Source organism: Clupea harengus, chromosome 25, assembly GCF_900700415.2.
Source record: "Clupea harengus chromosome 25, Ch_v2.0.2, whole genome shotgun sequence".
Taxonomy (NCBI): Eukaryota; Metazoa; Chordata; class Actinopteri; order Clupeiformes; family Clupeidae; genus Clupea; species Clupea harengus.
The window spans coordinates 3,902,292-3,909,791 of NC_045176.1; the positions used below are offsets into that span (position 1 = coordinate 3,902,292).

The following is a 7,500-nucleotide window of genomic DNA, read 5'->3' on the forward strand; positions in this document are numbered from 1 at the left end:
AGATAGATAGATAGATAGATAGATGATGAAGGATAGACATGTGGAGAGAACAAAGGGAGATTACTATCTGGAACATCACTGTGTTACTCCCCATGCAGGTTTCACTGCAAAACCACTCTTTGGCTGATTTAACAATATGTTTGTCCATGTCTCTTTAGAACAGTTAGTTACCATAGTTACCATGGGCTCATCAAAGGCTATATACTTTCTGTCCATGTCTCTTTAGAACAGTTAGTTACCATAGCTACCATGGGCTCGTCGAAGGTGATATGTCTGTCCATGTCTCCATAGAAACGTTACTTACCATAGTTACCATGGGCTCGTCGAAGGCGTCGGACCCTGGGGAGCGGAGTTCTCCCTCGTCCTCTATCTCCTCCGAGAGCATCCTGTGGGAGCGCGATCGCCCCCGCCATTCCCTCACCTCCTTGAGGGAGAAAGGAGACGTCTCCGCAGACTTCACCGTCTCTGCTTCCTGGGCCGCACGCGCCGCACGAGCAACGTTCTGATTGGAAACAGGAAGTGACAGGTAGGGATGTGAGGCTACTGCCGTCGTGACCATTATGTTATCAATTATGTCATCAAGTATGTCATCAGCTAACACAATCAGTAGCTATTTCACAGATATCTAACATCAACCAACACAATCAGTAGCTATTTATCAGATATCTAACACCAACCAACACAATCAGTAGCTATTTAACAGATATCTAACATCAACCAACACAATCAGTAGATACCTAACAAACTGTCATTTATGATTTACTCTGAGAGAACTTTCAGACAAAGCCTTAATCCTAATCCCAAATCTGCCCATATTTCTATTCATTATTAATAACACATGGTTCTATCTCTCGATGTCTCTGTCTTTCTCCTCCTTCCATGTTCTCTTTCTCTCTCTCTCTCTCTCTGTCTCCCTCTCTCTCGCTCTCTCTCTCTCTCTCTCTCTCTTTCTCACCCTCTGTTCTCTGCGCACGTGCTCCATGGCCATTTGGAACTCTCGTTCTTTCTGCCAGGCCTCGGCGATGGTTGCCTGGTTCTGCTCCTCGTACGCCATGGCAACCACAGCCAGGATGAGGTTGATCAGGTAGAAGGAGCCCAGGAAGATGACCAGCACGAAGAACACCATGTAGGTTTTCCCCGCCGACCGTAGAGTCTGCGACACACACACAGACACAGACACAGACAGAAACACACACAGACACAGACACAGACACACACACAGACACAGACACAGACACAGACACAGACACAGACACAGACACAGACACAGAGGAGGTGATTAGGGGTATGGTAATCTCCTGAGGGTGATGTATATGGTGCAGACAGGTCTAGAACTACCATGCAGGTAGATGTCATTAGGGTATAAAGTGACCTGATGGCAATGGGTACAGAAGCAAGGTAGGTGTGTGTAGATTTAACTGAAGGTCATGGTACAGGGGTGGGGTATATATAGGTACAGGCGTACCTGATGGTGTTGGGTATAGGGGTAAGATAGCGGGGGGGGTGGCAGGTTTAGGGTTACCATAGTGATGGACACAGGAGCAGTGTCCATAGTGACAGGCTCACCTGATGGTAGAGGTTCTCCCAGTAGTCCTGTGTCATGAGCCTGAAGAGGGAGAGGAAGGCCCAGCCGAAGGAGTCAAAACTGGTGTAGCCATAGTTTGGGTTCCTCCCCGTCTTCAAACAGTCAAAGCCGTCCGGGCACTTCCTACAAGGGAAGCAATAACAGCACATACATGTATCTAGCATCGGTTAGCGTCAAGAAGGTGTAACACTGATGGCTACTGATTTATAGTGTCACTACAACACCTTAAATGCTAATTAGAGTACAGTTGTCTTCCCTCTCACCTCCGGAATGAACCGGAAGCTCAGTAAGTACTGTGGGGATTTGTGTGACCTCTGTGTGTCTGGACCTCTAAGTGTTGGCACCTTAAAACACTGGTCAATTCTGGGAATGTTCAACTTGTAAGGGGGAGTAACAATCAAAAAGGAGTTGAAGAATTTTCAGTATTCTGGGCATCTGGGTCACAAGAACATCACAAGAGAATGTATAGAATTCTGGACATGTTGGTCACAAGAGCATCACAAGAGAATGTATAGAATTCTGGGCATCTGGGTCACAAGAGCATCACAAGAGAATGTATAGAATTCTGGACATGTTGGTCACAAGAGCATCACAAGAGAATGTATAGAATTCTGGACATGTTGGTCACAAGAGCATCACAAGAGAATGTATAGAATTCTGGACATGTTGGTCACAAGAGCATCACAAGAGAATGTATAGAATTCTGGGCATCTGGGTCACAAGAGCATCACAAGAGAATGTATAGAATTCTGGACATGTTGGTCACAAGAGCATCACAAGAGAATGTATAGAATTCTGGACATGTTGGTCACAAGAGCATCACAAGAGAATGTATAGAATTCTGGACATGTTGGTCACAAGAGTATCACAAGAGAATGTATAGAATTCTGGACATATCACAAGAGAATGTATAGAATTCTGGACATGTTGGTCACAAGAGCATCACAAGAGAATGTATAGAATTCTGGACATGTTGGTCACAAGAGCATCACAAGATAATTTATAGAATTCTGGACATGTTGGTCACAAGAGCATCACAAGAGAATGTATAGAATTCTGGACATGTTGGTCACAAGAGCATCACAAGAGAATGTATAGAATTCTGGACATGTTGGTCACAAGAGCATCACAAGAGAATGTATAGAATTCTGGCCATGTTGGTCACAAGAGCATCACAAAATCCTAGTATCTGTCTCCACAAAAATCAGTTCCCTCCATTCATTTCCAAAAAGATTCAACTCCGAGCTCTGAGCCTAAAGAACCATGCCGCCGTCTTCAACTGTGAAGGCCCACTGATTCTTTGAGTGGAAAATGAATGGCTTGACAGACACTATGGAGAGGGACGCTATGGAGAGGGATTCTCCTAAATTGAGCCTCTGTAGTATGTGTGTGTGTGTGTGTGTGTGTATGTGTGGGTCTGTGTGTGTGTGTGTGTGGGGGGGGGGTTACAGGACTCAGGGACACAGAGACATGAACACATGAGAGCTAACAGGATTAGTAAGAGACAGATGGACAGGATGCTGCAGCTCATATGATCTCATACTGGCCATTAGGGACAGGGAGGGACTGTCTGCAGCTCATATGATCTCATGCTGGCCATTCAAGACTGAAGCTCATATGATCTCATACTGGCCATTAGAGGCAGGGAGGGACTGTCTTGGCCTGAAACTCATACAGCTTGGTGTGAGGTGGTGTGTGTGTGTGTGTGTGTGTGTGTGTGTGTGTGTGTGTGTGTGTGTGTGTGTGTGTGTGTGTGTGTGTGTGTGTGTGTGTTTGTGTGAGCGTGTGTGTGTTTGTGTGTGTGTGTGTGTGAGCAAATGCATGCAGGGTCAAATTGCGCAGATTCTTATTGGCATTAAACACACAAAAAGGATCCTTAAAAGTCTGGATACTTTTAAGGATACATGTCAAATCAAGTGCAGAAAACAATAACATCTCAAGCATTCCAAACCCAAGAGACCAGTCCCCTCTTTCAGTTGATTCTGAAGTAAACTAATATACAACCCATCGATCTCAGACCAACACTGAAGTAAACTAATATACAACCCATCGATCTCAGACCAACACTAAAGTAAACTAATATACAACCCATCGATCTCAGACCAACACTAATATACAACCCATCAATCTCAGACCAACACTAAATACAGATCAGAATTAAACCCATCAATCTCAGACCAACCCTAAAGTCAGATCAGAATTAAACCCATCAATCTCAGACCAACACTAAAGTCAGATCAGAATTAAAGACATTATGAAACAAAGTAAGAACACATTTTTGGAACATCGACAATCACAACTTAAATTCAAATGTTATCTAACACTTTGAAAGGAGACAACAAATGAGCAGAGTATCTTTACACTGTCAAAGGTACAAACCATAGGCCAATCCAAACCGGGGGAGCCTTGGAATCGAGAAAGAAAGATACAAATACAGAGAACAACGCATGTGTGGTCACTGTGTGACTGGTGAGGTCTAGTCAGAGATGCACTGTCTCCTTCACTGTGAAAAATGAAATAAAAAAAGCCCTCTATTTCAAGAAATTTTCAAATATAGTACCAGATTTATAGTACCCTGACTATAATACTAAATAGCATAGACACCATGACTATAATACTTGGAGAAGGACCAAGAGGAAGCAGCAGAGACAACTGACTGCCACAACCTGAGAGACAGTAAGTAGTTTCACCATTTACAGTTTGGTCTTAGGTATGTAGAATCTGAAATCCTACTGGTGTGTGTTCATGTGTGTGTGGTGTGTGTTCATATGTGTGTGGTCCTTCCCAGTGTTCATGTGTGTGTGGTCCTTCCCAGTTAGCTTCAATGCTGATTGGTATTGATTGTTTTGTTTTTTATATAACACTCTGCTTTGGTAACACACTGTGCATGAACGACAATACCAAGAACGCTACTTGAATTAGAGTTTCAGAGAAAGTAAAATAGACAGAGAAAGAGAAAGTAAAACAGAGAGAAGAAGAGAAAGTAACACAGAGAGAAGAAAAGAAAGTAAAACAGAGAGAAGAAGAGAAAGTAACACAGAGAGAGAAAGAGAAAGTGAAACAGAGAGAGAGAAAGAGAAAGTGAAACAGAGAGAGAGGACGTGAAACAGAGAGAGAGAGAAAGTGAAACAGAGAGAGAGAGGAAGTAAAAACAGACATAGAGCGATTAAAACCAACAACGTCTGAAAGAGAAAGAAAATGGAGATTTCTAGAGGGAGGAAGGGAGGAAAGCAGTGAGTTTGATATGACCCATCAGCAGAGGAATGGAATTAGAGAGAGAGTGTGTGTGTGTGTGTGTGTGTGTGTGTGTGTGTGTGTGTGTGTGTGTGTGTGTGTGAATGAGGTCATGCCAGAGAGCGAGAGAGTGATGAGAGAGAGAGAGATGGGAGAGAGCGAGAGAGTGATGAGAGAAAGAGAGAGAGAGAGAGGGCAGGGCATAACATGTCAATCTGACAGAGGGATAATTTAGTAATGGCCTGTAAACAGATGGACACAAGAGCTCTGTTCTGAGCACATCTGTGGATCTCTCCCCTCTCTCTCTCCATCCTAGCCTCCCTCTCTCTCTCCATCCTAACCTCTCTCTCTCCCTCTCTTACTCCATCTCTCTCTCCCTCTCTCTCCATCCTAACCTCTCTTACTCTCTCTTTCTCTCCTTCCTAACCTCTCCCTCTCTCTCTCCCCCCTAACCCTGAACTCTCTGTCTTCCCCTGTCTCGGTCACACACACACACACACACACACACACACACACACACACACACACACACACACACACACACACACACACACACACACACACACACACACACACACACACACACACTCCTCTATAAGATCCTGTTCCATACTCGTGATGTTCCCAGTGTGGGGCATGTGAGGGCCAACTCTAATCTATACTGCAGTCAGGTGTACAATCAACTACTGATTCATTTCGACCCTTGTTGTAAACATATAGATCTATAGAACACATTGATTTGGAATGAATGTAAGATTGCTATATCAGCCGACCCCCTCGCTCTAGGATGCGTTTGAAGCAGCACTGTAGAGGCAGAGGATGCATTCATAACCGACCCAGATCTAGCATGGGCACAAGGTGTCATGGCGACGCAAACATTTCAAGTCAACAGAATCCCAGAGGTAGCTGTCTGTGGAGACCGTCACTATGTTAATCTCTGAGGGCCTTTTTTTGTGTGTGTGCGTGTGAGAGCGTGTGTGTGTGTGTGTGTGTGTGTAAGAGCGCGTGTGTGTGTGTGTGTGTACACACAAATGGCTTCTGGCTTGCTCAGAGAGAGCATATTCCCTCAGCATTCATCAACAATCCCTTCACCCCTCCCCTGATGTCCTGCCTCCACCCCTCCCCTGATGTCCTGCCTCCACCCCTCCCCTGATGTCCTGCCTCCACCCCTCCCCTGATGTCCTGCCTCCACCCCTCCCCTGATGTCCTGCCTCCACCCCTCCCCTGATGTCCTGCCTCCACCCCTCCCCTGATGTCCTGCCTCCACACCTCCCCTGATGTCCTGCAGTGTTACTTTTTTAAAGCTATGTCCACAAAGTTGTCAGTACTAGAGGCAAATAAATGTGCCAGTCTCCCACCATGACTGAGCAGTGTGTCTCCCAGTCCTGTAGTGATTCCTCTCTCCTGTCCTCTCCACATCAGTGAGGTACATCCTTACCTGTTGCTCTTTATGGGAGCTTCAGAACATGATGAATGGAGATGGATGAGCTGCTGATTAATCTCTCCACTTCTAGAAGGTCTGCAACACCTTCATGAAGCCATTCTGACTTACGTGTTGTTCAACATTAGATTTTTTGTCAATATTAAAGTGAAATGATCTCATGTGAGAGAGAGGTCTAATGCATATGAAAAGATTGCATATTTATAAGACATAATTATTTTTCTAATATATTTGACTGAACTGTCAAGACATCCAATATTTTGCTCTCCGAGTCTGTCCCACAGCATTCTCATCATCTGCTGTTTAAAATACGTATCCACTATCGACTACAGATTGATTCATCCATAGTACTATATGGACAGCCAAACAACAAAGCAAGGTTTTGCCTCTGGGAAGCTAGATTGATAGGCAATGCTACAATGAGCGCTTCTTGTCTTATGAACCTTAACCTCCATTAAGATCATGAAGCTAAAACACAATCTTACAGTTGAGCTTTTATCTAGTCAGAGGCGTTTCCTCCTTGCGTGATCCTGTGTGTCACGGACATTATTTCTCCACAATGATACGGTAAAAAAGTTAGCCTTTCAGAATGAATCTCTTTCCCCCCCGGAAGAGTTTATATTGGTAAATGAAACGGCTTGAGCTCTCTCCGACTGACCATGTGTCCCTCTCAGTATCAGTGCAATCTACTGAATGGCTATTAGAGGCTATTAGAGGACAAGGCTCTGGGTCCACATGGGGGTTTATGGGAACGCTATGCAATTATGTGGGAGGTGCTTGTGAACGAGTGGGAGGGGGACACCAATATTAGACATGCTGCCCTTCAAATGCTCGTCCAATGCCAATCAAATGGGCCATATTTAAAAACAAGCATCCGTTAGTGGGTTGTACAGAGTACTAACTGGTGTATGGAGTAATGGTGTGTGACAGTTAATGAACCAGATTTAACCTTTGCCACTCTTCCACCGTGACTGAGCAGTGTGTCTCCCAGTCGTGGACTGATTCTTCTCTCCTGTCCTCTCTACATCAGTGAGGTACATCCTTACCTGTTGCTCTTTATTGGAGCATCAGAACATGATGAATGGGTGATGGATGAGATGCTGATTAATCTCTCCACTTCTAGAAGGTCTGCAACACCTTCATGAAGCCATTCTGACTCTCAAGTTGGGTTCCCCTTTGTTGCCAATAACAGTGAGCATTAGCTCACATTAATCAATGCATTTATATACCTTAACTATTA

At 44.5% G+C, this 7,500-nt stretch overlaps 2 non-coding genes and 1 pseudogene across 2 annotated transcripts; 2 read left to right on the plus strand and 1 right to left on the minus strand.

Moving 5' to 3' along the window:
• Window positions 1-7,500, minus strand: part of LOC105892315 — an 88,901-nt pseudogene that overhangs the window by 30,019 nt on the left and 51,382 nt on the right.
• Window positions 6,235-6,367, plus strand: LOC116219670. Its single transcript, XR_004163275.1, has one exon. It is a non-coding gene; the product is annotated as a U8 small nucleolar RNA (small nucleolar RNA).
• Window positions 7,284-7,417, plus strand: LOC116219668. Its single transcript, XR_004163273.1, has one exon. It is a non-coding gene; the product is annotated as a U8 small nucleolar RNA (small nucleolar RNA).